The 18,156-nt window shown below is 40.2% G+C and overlaps 1 long non-coding RNA gene across 2 annotated transcripts in view; it reads left to right on the top strand.

Annotated features, from left to right (window-relative positions):
• Nucleotides 1–7,682, top strand: part of LOC120885509 (uncharacterized) — a 45,610-nt gene extending 37,928 nt beyond the window's left edge. For both annotated transcript variants that reach the window (XR_013423603.1, XR_005728174.2), the window contains one exon: nt 1,503–7,682. This is a non-coding gene — a long non-coding RNA (uncharacterized LOC120885509). The remainder of the gene's footprint in view (nt 1–1,502) is intronic.
• The last annotated feature ends 10,474 nt before the right edge of the window (nt 7,683–18,156 follow it).

The following is an 18,156-nucleotide window of genomic DNA, read 5'->3' as shown; positions in this document are numbered from 1 at the left end:
TAAGTCAGAATGTAATCAGAATGAGATGAATGCCTTTAGAAAGGTACGTGTGTGCTGAGAGTAGGCAGAAAGCCAGAATTCACTATTCAGTTCTTACAGTCTCAGCCCTGTGGAGGACTTAGTTTGGCCTTGGTCCCAGCATGTAAATTTCCCTCTCCCTTCAAGTAAGCTGTGTTACCAATGACAGTTGTAATGACGGGTAGAAGGGGAGGAAGAAATCTGCACACCCATCATTCCTGAAAAACCAATTGTGAGCCCAGCAGCTGTCTTTATAGGCAAAAGGTAGAATTTTCACTAATAATCAGAAAACTAAGGTCAAGTTGCCTCAAATAATGTTTCTTCTGCTATTGTTCCCATAGTACTCTGGACCATGCCAGGATATAAAGTTGTTTGGGGCAATGGTTGTGGGTGTTTAATCAGAGGAAATTGTCTTAAGTCAACATGCTTCCCAATGTCTCTATTTTTGCTAATGGTACCATCATTTTCCTGTCATCCAGCCTTGAAACCAGAGACTCACCATGAACTCTTCCATCACTTGTTTCGTGTCAGAAGCCAGTAGAGAGTTGATCTATTACTTTCCTCCCATTCACAATATCTTTCTTATCTGTCCCTGTTCATTTTCATTCCTATCATATACCTTAATATGGCCATGGTCTTTTAACACTGCAGTTTTGTTCCCCTCTATAAACTCATGTTCCATGTGGCTGGGTTTGTAGCTCAGTGGTAGAACACTTGCCTAGCACGTGTGAGGCCCTGGGTTCAGTCCTCAACACCACATAAAAATAGATAAATAGAATAAAGGCATTGTATCCATCTACAACTAACAAACAAACAAAACAAAATGAGACTCATGTTCCAAGCAGCATTTCATCATGTCACTCCTTTGTGTGAAAGCTGTCCACGGGCACATGCCTGTGTACTAGTAGATAAAGGTCTAAATTCAACCAAGTATCCTCAGGCTACAAATATCTGGCCTGGAGTTGTACTTTCAATCCTATCTCCCTATGTGTGAAATATGCATTCTTCCCAAATGAGTCTATTCACTGTCCCTAAAACATTTGACTCATTCCTATTTTCTTTGCTTTCCCAAGACTGTGACTCCCGCCTGGAATGCCCTCCCTTGCCACTACTTAAGTCATGTGCCCCGAATGCATAGTTAACTTCTCTGGGAACAGCTCTTGCCTCCCCAGCTAAATACCATACTTAGTACTGGGCTGGTTCTGTAACCTTTGCTCTTTCGCTTTGAAGAACTTTGTCCTTAGAGGTATGTGGAGCTTTGTTTCTATAGCTTCCTTATTTCAAATAATGAAATTGTGGCAGAAAATTATGGAATCCAGGCTGTGGTCAGTTGCTGACTTTTACCCACATTTTGGAACTTAGTGGGTTCTATATAGTAAAATGGCTTCTATATATTATACAATTTAATCCTATGTGAAAATACTGAAATTGACTATTATTGCTGAAAAGAAACTGAGAGACTGTCTTATACCTTTCTATTTCAGGTGAGGTTCACAGACCCTGGTGACTGCAGTAAGAAGATCATTAGTTCGAGGCCAACCTGGGCAACATAGTGAGATCTCATTAAAAAAAAAAAAATTGAGGTTCACAGACCAACAACATTGTATGTATGACCTGGGAGCTTATTTGAAATGTTGAATCTTGGGCCCTAAGCTGGCCTACTGATCCCAAGATTCCTAAGTGATCTGTGTGCACAGTGGTGTTAGAAGCATTAGGACTCTCCCTACCTCTAGATCCAGAACAATTTTATGGAAGGTGAAAAGGAGGCGGCCATGTGAGCCAGTGGAAAGTATTCTGAAATATGAGCCAGAAGCTGTGTGTTTCATGCCATGCACCAGTTTGTGATTCTGAAAAAAAAAAAAAATCACTGAATCATTTTGGGCCTAGTTTTCTGATATTTCAAATGGGAATAATACCTCCCGGTTGTTTTATGAGATTGAAAACAATTAAGCAAGAGAACAAATGTGAAAGTGATTTTAAAAATCACATAAGGTTCATATATGTGGTTAAATCATTATTATCGGTGTTTTAAAAAATTTGCTTTTGTGAGTCAGACATCTGGGTTGTGGCAGAATAAGGGCCTATGACGCAGCGCAGCTCTCCTGCCTTCTAGTCCCATCCACACGGAGTGAGGCTCCATCACCACAGGCTGTGCAAGGCCCTCGGTGTCGCAAGGAGCAGCTGGAACCATCTCTCTGAGAAAGGAATTTGTACATTTCAAGAGTCTTTAAATGTGTTAGTACCCTGTGACCCAGTCGTTTCTACTAGAAATCTGCCTCGAAAAAATAAACAGGAATGCAGATGAAGAATTTTAAGTAATTATGTTCAATGAAGATTGACTCAGAAAAACAGAAACAAGAACAAAACAACTGCAAAAAATCTGAATACCCAACAGTAGGGAATGGTTAAATAAACTGTAAGACCCCCATATGTGGTACGTCATGAAGCTATTAAGATTTTTCTTTAAGGGGCTAGTGCTATGGCTCAGTGGTAGAGCACTTGCCTGGCATGTGTGAGGCACTAGGTTGATTCTCAGCACCACATATAAATAAATAAAATAAAGGTCTATCAACAACTAAAAAATTTTTTTTCTTTAAAAAGAGTTTTTAAGGACATGAGAAAATGTTTGATGTCATACTAAGCCAAAAAAAAAAAAAGAAAGAAAAAAGAGGTGGATCATAAAATTATATATTAAGCATGATCTCAACTATGTTTTAAGAGCTGTGTGGGGAAAAGTCTACTAGGAAACATAGGAAAATATGAATAATGCTTGTTCTGGGAAGTGGAATTTTTTGGTTTTGCTTTTCATTTTTTAAAATGATACTGATTTTGATCAATGTGCATGGGAATGCCTGAAAGAATGATTACTTTTTTTTTAGATAATATGCATTTAAAAAAATTTTTTTAGTTGTCAATGAACCTTCATTTTATTTATTTATATGTGGCTCTGAGAATCGAACCCAATGCCTCACGCATGCTAGGCAAGAAGTGTACCATTGAGCCACAACCCTAGCCCCATGATTACATTTTTTTTTTTTTTTTAGGAAAAGTCATCTTTACTCTAAAATGCATGCAATGGAAATATAGTCGTGTTTGTTGGTTAGTGGCTGTGGCTGCTTTATAAATAGTTTGTCTTATTCTTCCCCTATCCCTTCCCTCATTTTGAACAGAAAATACATGCACTAGATTAAAATATGTGTGTGTATACGTGTATATGTACATGTATAATTTTTTAGACCCAACAGTACAATTAGACACACAACATATTATATCTTCCTCCCACCCATTTCCTCAGACCAATTCCTCTTCCCAGAAACAATTACTGGTATAATTCACTATATTAGTTTCTCTGTTCCCTTTCAGAGGCAGTATGTGCATTTCCCCCCAAAGGTAATACACTATGTAGATTTTTCTTACTTCTTTTTCTTTTCTTAAAATAACTTTTTATTTTAAAAAATTCAAGTCTTCAAAAGTTACATAAATAGTAAAACTCCTACATATCTTTACCCAGATCATCAATATTTTGCAATTGTAGTCTCCCTCTTGTATATATATATACATCTGTGTATTTTATTTCAATTTCTCTTATTATTATTATATTTCAGAGTAAGTTGCAGACGTATTTACTCTAAATACTTGTTTTCCTGTTTCCTAATTACAAAAATATTCTCTTATATAACCATGATACAATGATCAGATTCGAGAAATTTAACATTGATATGATACTATTATCTAAATAAAATTTTATCCAAATAAAAAATTTTTCCAGTTGTCCCAGTACTCTCCTTTGTGGCATTTTCCCCTCATACCAAGATCAGAACCAGCTGGACACATTACATTTTGTTGTCATGTGACTTTAGTCAACCTTACCATGATATATTTTAGAGTCTCTCTATCTTTAATGACATTGACATGGTCAAAGAGTACAGACCGGTTGTTTTTCATGCACCATCTTTTATTCAATAACATGCCTTGAAGAGAATTTTAAGCTATTAATAAGCCAGCCTTTAAAAAGATTGCTTTTGGTAATGGGGATTGAATCCAGGGCTTAATACATATTAAACATGTGCTCTTCCCCTGAGCTATACCCTCAGTTCAGGCTATATAAATATACATACATATGCCTATATATATTACAATACTGGACGTTGGACCCAGGCCTTGCGCTCTGAGATATAGCCCTAGCACTTTTATTTTTTATTTTGAGACAGGGTCTCACTGAATTGCCCAGGTTGTCCTCAAATTGAGAATTTTTCTTTCTTTCTTTCTTCTTCTTCTTCTTCTTTTTTTTTTTTTAATTTGTTGTTTTTAGATACACATGACAATAGGGTGTATTTTGACATGTCATACATACATGGGTTGCCATTACAATTTGTATACCATTCTTGTGGTTGAAACTGATGTGGAGTTACTCTGGTCATGTATTCACATATATGAGCATAGGAAAGTTATGTCCAATTCATTCTATTGTCTTAAACTTGGAATTTTTCTGCCTCATCCTCTGGAGTAGTTCAGATTATAGGTGTGTGCCATTGCACTTGGCTTTCTTTGAACAAGTTTTTGATAACATGGGTTTTCCTGGTAACAAGCTAGTACAAACACTATGTCATCTCCAGGTTATCCTGACAAAACATATAAAACCACGAAATAGTTTATGCTTACTTTCATACATATGTTTTTTTTTTTAAGGTAGCCCACATCATTGGAGAGCAGTATTCTTGTTGTTCAAAGAAAAAAAATTATTTTCTTTCTCATGCTATCATAAGAATAATATATGAAAAAAAGAGTAATATATGCTCATTATAAAAAACAAACCCAGACATTTCTTAGAAGTATAAGTAAAAATGCAAAATACACCTATTATCTCAGCATTTAGAAAGAACCACACTTCATAGTTTGGGATATAGCCTCCTAAACCTTTTGCTGTGAATATTCACACATTTGCTTTTTATCCCCAAATGAGATAATTCTATTCATGTGATTTTATACCTACTTTCTTTCTCCCCTCCCCCCATGGTGTGGGGATTAAACCCAGGGCCTTGTGCATGCAAGAGAAGCACTCTACCAACTGAGCTATATCCCCAGCCCTGCTTTTCCTTTTAACAATACGTGACAGACAGTTTCCCATTTCAATAAACATATATCTGCATCATCATTCTTAATAGTTACAGAATTTTCTACTATATTTTTTTGTTAATTTATTCAATAAATATTCCTATATAGAATAGGCACTGATAAAAGCTCTCGGGATGCATTCATAAGTATTAAGTCTTTGTTGATACAAATTCATTAATTAGCCCTGTATTACTGGATGGCAAAGTCATTCAATTTTTGCCATTATAAAAAGAGCTATGATGAATATATGTCCTTATTTTTTGTGCCTTTGTCTAAATATTGCCTTAGAATAAATTTCTAACTGTGTTAATCACTTGACCAAAAATATTTATATTTTAAATCAATCGTGGTGGTGCATACTTGTAATGCCATCAACTCCAGAGCTGAGGCAGGAGAATTGCAAATTTGCACCCAGCCTCAGCAAACTAACAAGACCCTGTCTCAAAATAAAACAAAAAAGGAGATGGGGATTCACCTCAGTGGTAAAGCACTTGCCTATCATGAAGCTTCAACACCAGCACAGCTAAATAAATAAATTAAAAAATTAATGGGAAAGGGGTATAATTCAGTGGTAAAGCACCCCTGGGTTCAATCCCCAGTTTAAAAAAAAAGAAAAAGAAAAAAGGGAAGGAAGAAGGAAGGAAGGAAGGAAGGAAGGAAGGAAGGAAGAAAAAAATACATATATTTTAAATATTAAATAAATGCAGATTGTCTTTTAGAAAAATTTTGCCAATTAATACCCAGTGCCCAGTATGGTTTGTATTCTTGCCCACACTGAGTAGTAGTAAGTTTTTAATCTTTGCCAACCTGATAGACCAAAAATTAAAATAAATGTTAACTTGTTGGTTTTTGTAAGTTTTAACAACTCATATTTTCTACCCTGGGATGTTCTTTTTCTTAGTGATTTATATAAGAAAATTATGATATATTTTACAACTACTTTCCAATTCTTTATTTATCTTTGTCCTTGGTTTATGGTATTTTAAAAACCATATTAAACCATATCGAAGCTAATTTATTTTTCACTATAGAACAACCGTGTGACTTACTTATCCATGTTTGTTTGTTTGCTTATGGTGCCAAGGTTTGAACTCTGGACCTTACACATGCTAGGCAAGTGCTCCACGACTGAGCTACATCCCCGGTCCTATAGGTTTTAATAATGATTGATGATTAATAAACATACTGAGTTGAAAGTGTTTGAAATAAGCAGAAGATAGGCTTTTTGTCAACTTGAACATCTCCTTTTGAATTTCTGGCAGTGCATGTAGGAGGTGATCTGAAATCCGTTCCTTGGTGGGGTAGGTTGGAGTAGGTTGGGGTAGGTTCCTGCTAAGTGAAATGCAAGCTGAGCGATTTAAAGAAAGGGAGTGGAAAGAGAAGTAACCATCAGCCTGGCTGCAAGAGATCTGGGCAGGAAGATATGGTGCAGAGGAAGAGATGTGGTAGCTGAGGTAATGAGTGGAAATTTGAGGAAAGAAAGAAGTTTAAAGATAATTTTTAGGAAGATTGTCAGTAAGATAGCCAGTTCTCACAGAACCTGTAATAAAAACCACATCTATACACCATGCTTTGAAGTTGGACTTAGACCTACTTTGTGATGCCAAGTGGAAGACAAGCCCCAAGGCAGGTGCCAGTGAAGCAGGGTGGCCTAAGGCAGCCGACTGTGTGGAAGGTCTGCCCTGTCGTCCCACGGAGGGTGACTCTGCAACAATCACGCCACCATTAGAAAACCAATTCCACCCACTCAAGGTAACTCTTCCTCTCTCAGCAGAGGTCAGTCAGGAATTTGTGCCAATGAGATGTCAGAGGAGGCTTCCTAAGGGACTTCGGAAAAGAGAAGTGCATGGCTCCCGCTGAAAGAAGACAAGATCTGTCCCAGATCATGTGGACTGGAGGGGAACTTGCCTGAGAAGCTAAATGGGGAGGGCGAGCCATGGCTCTCTAAAGATATTCAGCCACTGCAGCAACCATCTCTGAAGTCCACCCCACCTCGAGTCCATCCTGTTTCGTGAAATAATAAACGTCCTTAATACTTCAGCCTGTGGGAGTTGAAACTTTGGACATTTTGACACACAGAGGAAATTTCAAGCAGGAGTTCGAGCAAGTTGGAACTCTGGCAAAAGTGCTAAATTCCTAAATGTAGTAGTCTGGACATGGTGCCAGATGTTTAGACTGGGCCTTTGCTCAAGAGCTGTTTTGAGCGGTCTTGGTTCCCAGAACATGTTATGTTCTCTCACCTCAGGGTCTTTGCCCAGGCCATTCCTTCTTCCTGGAAGGCTCCTCCCTCTGCTCTGGCTCTATTAGGAGTCAAAGACTCTAGAAAGATTTCTCTGAGCCTTCAAGACACAGTTGGGTGTTCTCATGTGTGTCCTGGTATTTTCCCAGGCAAAGACCTTTGCAAACTGTGTGGAAACTGCCTCGATCTCTTTGTGAAGACAGGGACTACATCTGTGTAAGTCACCACTGTCTACACTGAGCCTGGTGTATTGCCATGCTGTGTTCAATATTTGCTGAATGAATGAATAAAAAAGCTTTTATTCTTCCTACTTGGGCTTTAAAAAGATTTTTGCCTCTTAAAAGAAAGCTCCAATTTGTTACAAATATAGATAAAAAAAAAAAACAGCAACCATTTAATTTTTCCTACAAAAAAGCAGACTCTTCAGTACTGACTACTTAATATGTAATAAAGAGCTATAAGAATTTTGAGATATACTTCACATAACGTAACATTCACCCCTCTAAAGTATGTCATCGTGTTTTTTAGTGTATTCATAGGTTGTACGACCATCACTGCTATCTAATTTTAGAAAAAATTTCACCATCTCTGAATCCATTAACAGTCACTTCCCGTTCCCTTCTCCCAGACTCTGGTAATCACAAATCTGTTTCTGACTCTACGGTTTTGCCTATTCTGGAAATTTCCCCCCCCCCCAAAAAAAAAATGGGATTATACTGTATGTGGCCTTTTGTGCCTGGCTTCTTTCACTTAGCCTAATGCTTTCAAGTTCATCCAAGTGGTAGCATGTATCAGTACTTCATTCCTTTGTATGGATGAACAGAATCCCATTGTCTGGACGTATCCCATTTTGTTTATCCATTTATCAGTTTGTCACAGGAAAGCAGGGAACCAAACCTCAATTCTTGTGTTCTGACAAAAGAAAATTTAAAGTCAGCCACAAAAAAAAAAAAAAAAAACCATGCAAGAGTAATTTTTTAGAAGTGAAAGTAAAATTAAAAGCAAAGTGAGGCTCAAGCAGAGAGCACTCTCAAGAGAAAGTGGGCTGAGTGTGGTGGCACATGCTTGTAATCCCAGCGTGCTGAGGCAGGAGGATCCTGAGTTCAAATTCCAGCCTCAGCAATTTAGCCAGTGAGACCCTGTCTCTAATAAAATACAAAATAAGCCTAGGGATGTGACTCAGAAGTCGAGTGTCCCTGACTTCAGTACCTACTACCATCACCCTCCCCCCCACCCCCCGAAGAAAGAGGGAGTGGTCCATCTCTAAGCAGAGAACAACAAATGTGACAACACTGTCTCCAAATTTATTACCAGTTTGATGTTTACTGGGAAAACTGGGGATCACCTTTTCCGATAAGGTGTTCAACTCCTCTTTCACATCAGGCCGTGGAGTTTTCAAGCTTAGTTGGTCCTCTCCAACTGTCATGGTGGCCATCCTATTTAGGGGGTCTTTATGTACAAGTCAATCCCCTGTTAATGTGGGCACTGGGGTCAGTAACCAGTCAGAAGTGACCTTAGTGCACCTAAAGGTTATCTAGCGCTACTAAAGGACAAATGGAGACATCCATAGCCATAATTCCTAGCTTCACATCACCTTCAGTGGAGCTTGTCAAGAGTTAGTCCCATTAATCTTCTTTTTTGCTGTATTTTCACATTAGCTCCTTTGCTTCTGTTTATTTCTACAAATTACTACCACCCTTTGCTTTCTCATCCACTTTGAAAGTAACTTAAAGGAGACTCTAAAGTAATTTAAAGAATGCTTGTGACCTTGCCATGCATTTAACTGCTCATTGCTAGTTACTACCTAACAAGTTGAAGACCATTTGGGTTGTTTTCACTTTGGGGTTATGAGGTATAATGCTGCTAATGTAGCAGGTTTTTATGTGAATATGTTTTCCGTTCTTTTGGTATATCTAGGAATGGAATGGATCATGTATATGGTAACTCTATACTTAACTTTTTGAGGAATTGTTCAAGTGATTACCAGAGTGGCTGCACCATTTTACATTGCCACCAGGGATATATGAGGGTTCCAATTTCTGAACATTGTAGTAGAGGTTAATTTGAATAAAATTATGTTAGGCAAACAGAATGCTGACATGGAGAATTAGGAATGATGCACTTTATACTCATGGTTAATGCATATGAATAATAATCTCATCAATCTGTCAATCATTTGCTATCCAAGAGCTCATGAGCACAAGGCAACAGAAAATGACTAATGGAATATATGATGGATGTAACCAGTTATCTGTATTTTTTAAAAAGCATTCATGTTGATGGGTAGAAGAGCCTGAAAGAGTTGAAAGTCATGGCCGGGCACAATGGCGCATGCCTATAATTCCAGTAGCTCGGGAGGTTGAAGCAGGAGAGTCACAAATTCAAAGACAGCCTCAGTAACTTAGCAAAACCCTAAGCAACTCAGTGAGACCCTGTCTCTAACCAAAATATAAAAAAGGGCTGGAGATGTGGCCCAGTGGGTAAGCACCTCTGGGTACCAAAAAAAAAAAAAAAAAAAAGAAAAGAAAAGAAAGAATTTCATGAAGCAGTGGCCTTAGTCTAATTAAGCCTAAACCCAATGGCATTCAGACATGTCTGTGCCTGTCTGGGAGACTGAGCTGCCAGAACCTGACTTTAAAGAGGAACCAATGAGCTTGGGAGAGAGGACTAAGCTAATGGAAACGAGACTTAAATAGGAAAGTTTGTTAAGGTTTCTGGAGGGAAGCACAGTTGTGAATTTGGATTCCCCAAAATCTAGTCCTGTCTTCCTATATCTAGGACTGAATTCCAGAAGAGAAAGGCCTGTGTGTAAAATCTGAAAGCATTATTTTCTTTAAATATTCTTAAGACCCTGGATTCGAAGGAGCACTGTCTCAATTAATTTGCTTATGTGGTTACATATCACACCAAAGGGAAAAAGGCTTTCTTCATTTGGTCAGCAAACTTTCAGACTTCCAAAATATTCATTTCCACTTAAAGGCCCCATGTTTCAGGGTGGTGTCAGTGGCAACAGGCCTATTAGGGAGCAATGACTGAGGACATGGGAGACAGGCTTGGAGCACCTTATAGGCAGTGAAGTCTTGCCTGTGGAAAAGAGACCGAGCAGAAGGCAGTGGTGGTAGCTCATGGGGGTCCTGAACTTTTTGGTAAGCCCTGGCGAGATGTTCCCTGGACATTGATGGGGTCTATAGGTCCTTATCAATAAAATAAGAGTAGGAGACACATGAGTCATCACTATTTGTATGTTAACCGTGTATAACATCCTGACTGGGAAGTGTAGTCTAACTATTAATGAAATAAAATGAAAAATAACTGGGTAGCTGAGGAATGAGCCACCCAATTTTGAGTTGAATGATTAAAAACACATTGTTCCTTTTGAGATGAATAGTAGGACTATAAAATAGAAAATTTCCACCTTAAAAGTCTTTGTTATTGTTATAGCTGATGTAATAAAACTGGTTAGTGGCCTTTCCCACCATAGGTTGCTGTGTTATTCTCACAGCTAGGAATTTTCCATTGCTTTAGAGATTAATTTTTCCCACAGTTTTCTATCCCACGATCTTTGGAGTTATAGATGAGAATGTAGCTATTAGTCAATGGCAGGAAAAGTAAATGGCTGGTACAATGTGTAACAACTGAAAAAAAAAATGAAGCAAGTTCAAGTTCAATTGGATCCAAGATGTTGAATAAATATAAAGCCATTGCAACAGAATCTGTGAGGAGAGCCACACCTAGGGGTTCAAAGGGAGAAAAGAGAAGAACCCATGAATGCTACCTTTTAAACATCACAAAAAATGAGATCACACCTTTATTTTTCTAATAGGATGAACTAGTTCCCCCGACTCTCCACCCCCATGGTACTGGGATGGAACTCAGGGCCTTGAGTAAGCTAGGCATATGCTCTACCACTGAGCCACAGCCTCAGCTTAATAGGATGAAACACATTATTTCAGGCCAATGTTCTTTTTTGAGAATATCATGAGTTATCCCATTAAAGGACACTTTCAGAAGCATTAAGAAAGAAATGCAACAAGAGTTCTTCTGATAAATTCTTGGTACATATTAAAGCATAAAATTAGCTTGGATGGGGCATTGTGTGAGAAGCACACAAGAAAGCATGATCAGGAGGAATGCCGTATACTCTCTATGTGTTGGGAGGAGAGATTAAGGCAATCTTTTCAATTGCTGGTGTCTTAGTCCTTTTCTGTTGCTATAACAAAATACTGGAAACTGGGTGCTTTATAAAGAAAATAAGTTTATTTAGCTCATAGCTCTGGTGCTAGTATCAGCTCAGTTTTGGTGAGGGTTTGGTGATGGATGGCATCAAAATGGCAGGAGTGTGTGCAGAAGTGACAGATCATATGGCAAGACAAAAAGCAAGAGACAGGGGAGGGGCCAGGCTCATTCTTTTTATAATAACTCACCCTTTCAGAAACTAATCCACTCCTACCAGACCTGTCCTCACTCCTGTTAGACAGCATTAATCCATTTTTGAGGGTGGAGCCTCCATGACCTAATTATCTTTCTCTTTTCCTTTCTTCCTTCCTTTTTATTTATCTGTTTCTCTGGTACTGGAGCTTGAACAAAGAGCCTCACACATGCTAGGCAAGTGCCCTACCACTGATCTACATGTCAGACCTTTTTTTTTTTTTTTTGGTACTAGCAATTGAACTCAGGGGCGGGGACTCAACCACTGAACCACACCCCCAGCCCTATTTTGTATTTTAGAGACAGGGTCTCACTGAGTTGCTTAGCACCTCGCTTTTGCTGAGGTTGGCTTTGAACTTGTGATCCTCCTGCCTCAGCCTCTCGAGCCCCTGGGATTACAGGCGTGCACCACTGAGCACAGCCCAGTCCTTTTAATTTTTTTTTTTTTGAATTTTTGATATTTATTTTTCAGTTTTTGGCGGACACAACATCTTTGTATGTGGTGCTGAGGATTGAACCCGGGCCGCAGGCATGCCAGGAGAGCGCGCTACCGCTTGAGCCACATCCCCAGCCCTCAGTCCTTTTAATTTTATTTTGAGATAGGGTCTTGCTCCGTTGACCAGGTTAGGTTCCAACTTGTGATCTTTCTGACCCAGCCTCTAGAGTTGCTGGGATTATAGGCATGCGCCACCACGCCCAGCCTAACTCTCTTCTTGAAGCCCCATTTCTTAAGGGTTCTGCCACACACCAACACCGACCTTCTAGCACAAAAGGGGGCAAGCCATATCCAAACCACAGCACCTAGTTTCTATGGGGGCCCTAAAAACACTTCGAAAGTGTCCTGAGATAGGGCTACTGAAAGGGGCCATATAGGTCCATGGTCCTCACAAAAAAATCAGACAAGCTGAGTTTTGATTTCTTTTGTATATTCATTCATGCCTTAGGTTTTTAGTTGAACATGGGGATTTTCTGCTTAAAAAATGGAAAGAAAGTGGGGAATGAAGAGGAGAGAAACAGACAGAAAGAGGTTGGACTTGACAACCACCAGGGTTTGCCTTGAATCCACTTTTGCAAATATTATGGTTTCCCAGGAGGAGCCATCTCCAGGCTGAACCCTGCACGTTAATCACAGTGGTAGCAAACTCAGCTGCTGTTTTCTTTACTCACACCGGGAATTCATCTACTCCTGGCTCCCAACGTGGTCTTGGCAACACTTGTCATGGCTGCTTTGTTACTGAGCCACATGGTTGGAAACTAAGCAGAGCTCAGTTTTGCTGGACACATCACACCAACCCCTGGCTGACCTCCTGCTCTGTACATCCCCATGTATGGGGGAGAAATTTTAGCGAGGAGCTGGTTAAACCGCTAGCCTGTCCAGAATTTGGAAATCTCTTCTCAGCACCACTGAGATTAAAGGAGAAGTTGGGAAGGAAAAATCAGTGGTTCCTTTAAGTGCCAGACAAGTTATGAAAATGCCAGGGGATGACAAAGCTAGGGGGTTTGGACGCTTGTCACTTTAGTACTCAGCTGTGTGACTTTGGGAAACCGTGTGTCACATTACTGAGTCCAAAACCAGCCTTAATAAATTTTTTTTTTCACCTTCATACTCAGGCATTTTAAGACACGGTAGAGAGGGCTTCTAATATTTTCCACACATCATAATGGAATAAAACCAGGAGAGGAACAAGAACAGCCAGAAAAGAATTACAAATAGAGAATAGAAGTTAGAAAAAACGGAAATTAAATGACATCTGTGGGTTTCATCCATAACTGAATCTGGCAATGAACAGTTTACTCAGGAAAGGCAAACAAAAGCCAGTAAGTTCCCTGCCTCCTGATGGGACCCCTACCTCCACCTTGGGCTTTTCGGCTCCTTGGACAGCAGTGGACACGTCAGCTCCTGCTGGCTTCAGTCCTGTCTGGCCTCTCGATTGAGCATTCAGCATTTCCTGAGTCCTGAGCCTCCAATGGCCACACATGGCACCCTGGAGTTCTTTGCTTGTTGGTGGGTCTGGAATTTGCTTGCTGCTGCTGCACCTGGTCTCCAGATGGAGAGGCTGACACAAGGCTTCCAGGTGTGCACTGAGCTGCAGGTTCCTGAGTTTGTGGCTGGCCTAATTTCTCCCTGTTCCTGCTTTTTTTTTTTTTTCTCCTGGAACTAGACCCTGGTTCAGAAGCTGTCTGGGGCTGTTCATGCTGTTACCTGGATCCTGCCAGTCTGTTCCTATCATTTTCCCTGTTACTGCCCATTCACCCACTGCTGGAGTATGCTAGACTTCTAAACTCATTACTTCAAAAAATGTCACAACTACAGCAAAGTTGAAAACAGTGTGATGAATAACCATACACTGTTCACTTAGATTTGCTAATTTTTAGCATTTTGTTACATTTGTTTTTACATGCACACACACACACACACACACACCACTGTTCTTATATCGTTCTTTACAGTTATGTTTTTTTTTTCAATCCAATCAGGATTCAATCAGGACCATGGATTGCATTTAGTTGTCATGTCTCTAATTATCTGTAATGTGGAATAGCTCTCTTGCTTTGAAAGAAAAATCCTATTTGACATCTGCAATTTTGAAGATGTTCAGGCCAATTGTAGAATGTTCACATGTGGATGTCTGATTATCTCCTTACGATTAGATGCAGATTAAGCATTTTAGCAGGATTATTGTATAAGAATCACTGACTCAGTCTAGCCTGTGCTCAGTGCTCACTTGCCTTCCTTTGCATACCCCAGTACAATAACCATCTTGTTGTCTCCCACTTCCACCCCAACAGAAGGCAAAGCACCAAACATGGCCAAAGAACTTTGCTGGGCAGACGTGGGCTTCCAGGGGACAGGGCAGGACTGCTGCCACTAGATGCCACTCTGACAACTCAGATTGGATTGGTTGGAAAAATTAACAATCAAGTGTTCCTATTGGGCTTCTACTGTCATTTGTCTCAGATGAGATCTCAGACACACTGGGCTTTTAGAACTCTATCACAATCCAGGGTTGGTTAGGCTGAGGGTGGACCCAAGAGGAAACATGGGACAAAGATTCCATAGAAGCAAATCTTAGATGTTCCATAGGCCCCAAGGCTCTTGTATCTAACCTTCACTGTTTAACAGACCTTCCAGACTCCAGTGGAAAGGGGCTGTCATTAGACTTCAGGCAGAAACAGGAAGGATGAGAAGTCAGGACTGAAAGTCTGGTTGAGGACAGAAATTGGCAGATACCCATGTTCTGCATTAGCAAGGGAATAAAATTCTTCCTTGAAAAGGCAGCTTTTCCTGTTATTCTATACATCCCTATGACTGAGCACCTGCTCAGTAGATGGAGACACCCAATCCTTGCTTTGGAAAAATGAATGGATACATAGATATGATTTCCAAAAGGCCAAGTGTAGTACCCAAGAGTCTTATTTAATTGAGAGGAACAAAGAGTAAGTGAGAGATAGGGACAAACTGCAAAACATAGAACTTTGCAGTACGTAAGTCAAGAATACCCAACTGAGGAATGGGGTTGAACCACGGTATGTTTGAGCATGTATTATAATTTAGCCCCGACCCACTAACACTGGATTTTTCTTTCACAATGAGCTTGTCAGTGTCCTGATTATTGCATGCGGAGCCACCGTGTAGCCAGGAATATGCCTGCTCCATCAGACACTTGTTTGGCCTTCAACTAGCTCAGAGTCAGGCTAAAAGGAAATCTCCCCCGCCCCCTTACTATTCTGCTTTACACAGCAGAAAGATCTGGAAAAGTGTGGTCACACTCATGTAGTATCTGGGATCCTCAAAGCCAGAAAGAAGCATCTCCATCTCAGTCTTTAATCTAACAGCTGTGAGGAAAGTCCAAAAGTTAGGGATTTCTTGAAATTACACAGAGAGAAGATGCTCTAATAAAACAGATCAAATATAAAGATCTGGCATATTCTTAAGACAAGGAGCAGGGCTGGTGTCAGCAACTGAGCTGCCGACTGTCTGCATTTAGCATCTGGAAGGCTGGAAGCTTCCAAAAAGATCTACTAGGTTGATGAAATGGCTCTGGAAGATCTCTTACTGGATATAAGCACCAAGCAGGGGAGGAAAAAAAAAAGACTCATCAGGTGATTCAGGAGAAAAGTATTTTTAAGTAGAGAAGAGTGCAATCGTACTACCATCTCCACATTTAGAGATGAATAAAAAAGGCACAAAGAGAGGAAGTGGGCTGTTCCTGGGCCTCCCATAACTACAGTCCAGCTCTGCTTCCTTATATAGGTTTCTTTTGCACACATGCCCTTAGTTTAGGTTTCTAAAACCAATGTTTTTTATTTATAGGTAAGCAAACCCCAATTTTTCTAAATTCTCACTAAAGATGATGTTAGCCAGACCTTAATTTGTGTGATCACTGCGCCTGGAGCCTCCTCTTTCCTTCCTTCCTGTCTGAGTCCCTTGAAGAAACTAGGTGACCTCTTCAATTCTATAAAGTTCCCAACTTTTTTCTTTCTCTCTCTCTCTCTCTCTCATTTTTTTTTTTTTTTTTTTTTTTTGCCAACGTGTCAGTACATCTGAGCCCTCCTGATCCCTGTTGGCTGCATGGGCTCAGTTCCAGTTCTATCCTTTCCCGGGGAGCTGCTGTCAGCCTGGCTGGATTACAGCCCGGCAACGGTTCTGTTGCTAATGAATTGGCAGGGAGAACAAAACACTGCAGCTCTCCTGGAACTATTTTGTCATCTATAGTTGGAGCGCATAAAACCTTGGGCTCTGGAAAAAAACAAATGTCATTCAAGTTTGACTATTAGCTCTAGGATGTCAGGACCCCGACTTCACCACACCCTGAAAGTTTGTCCCGTTGCAGAACTCAAATGACAAAGGTTAAAGGAAAACTCCACCCTTGTAGCATTTCCTCACTCATTTCCCACCCCAGGACTGGCTGGCAGGACCAGGAAGGGAAAATTCTTGTATTTATAGCTCAGTGGATAACGGGGCCAGGCTTGGCAGCTTCCAAAAGGCTGAGCAAATCTTGGAACACTGGGATTAAAAGAGCCCTTAAGGAGCATTAAGTCCAATGTCCTCCTCTAAAGATCAAGAAACCAAAGCCAGAGAGATTGTCTGGTGTTGTGGGTTGAATTGTGTCTCTCCAGAGTTCATATATTGAAGCTCTAATATGGAGTTCCTCAGAATGTGACCTTTTTTGAAGATAGGGTCCTTAACAGAGGTAATTAAGTTAAAATGAGGCAATCAAGTTAAAATGAGGTCATTGGGGTGGGCCCTAATCCAGGATTACTGGTGTCCTGATAAGAAGGGGAAACTTGGACACGGAGACAAGTATACAGGGAACCACTGAAGACGGCCATCTGCAAGCCAGAAAGAAACAGATCCTTCCCCCACAGTCCTCAAAAGGAACCAACCCTGCTGACTTCTAGCCACCCAAACTGTGAGACAATACAGTCCTGTTAAGCCACTCAGTTCATGGTGCTTTGTGACAGTAGCCTTAGCAAACAAATACACCTGGAAATCTCAATTCAGAAGTGGCTGAATTGGGTGTCTTGACTGTATCCAGTGGTGCACTGTCCCTAGACTAGAGATACACTGTGAGGTTGCTATGTGCAGAAAACCAGGGTGCTTTTCAAGAGCAACAATTTGTCTAAGAATTTGGAGAGCACTGTCTCTGTCTTTTATAAGTAGAGGTAGAAGATGCTCCCATCCCTTGTTATCTAGCTTTAGAAGCTCCCCCTACTGAATTCATTTTTGCAGAGTTCAGGAAATACACATTCTCTTTTTATGTAATTGGCATGGCATTTTTTAGTACTTGTATTCAATTTCTTGAATACAAGAAAATTATCTGGGCCTTTCATTCTTTCAGTATTCCTTTTTGTGAGAACATTTTCAGCTACTGTTCCTGATTTATGAATGGCATCCTAATTTAAAGTTATGAATAGGCTTGAATTTCATTTTTATGCCGATTCATAATGACATTTTTCTTTTGGAGAAACATATTTGAGAAATGGAGTGATCTGGATACTCTGCAATAACTCTTCACAATAGTGAAATTGTGACCACAGTAGATTTAAAGCAACAGCCCCAAGAAGGATAGCCTTTAAGGCACCCTCTCTTCCAAAGCGTGGTCTCCCTACAGCAGGAATGTCAAAGACTGGGCGACTTAATTGAGAACTTGAGTAGGCTCTGTTCCCTTCATGTCTACGTGTTGAGGGAGGGTAGGCACCATAAAGCATTCTAACTGCCTGGCACAAGCTTAGGAATTTTCCAGAGAAATTCTGGTGGACAGGTGAAGAGTTAGGGATAGGCACTGGATACCAGGGGGAGGGATTAGCCAGTTGGCCCCATGAGAATGCTTCATGAGAAATCTGTGCCTCTG

This window comes from Ictidomys tridecemlineatus, chromosome 1, assembly GCF_052094955.1.
Source record: "Ictidomys tridecemlineatus isolate mIctTri1 chromosome 1, mIctTri1.hap1, whole genome shotgun sequence".
NCBI classification, from domain to species: Eukaryota; Metazoa; Chordata; class Mammalia; order Rodentia; family Sciuridae; genus Ictidomys; species Ictidomys tridecemlineatus.
The sequence above is the reverse complement of the archived record's forward strand: the minus strand, read 5'-3'. Positions and strand labels throughout refer to the sequence as shown.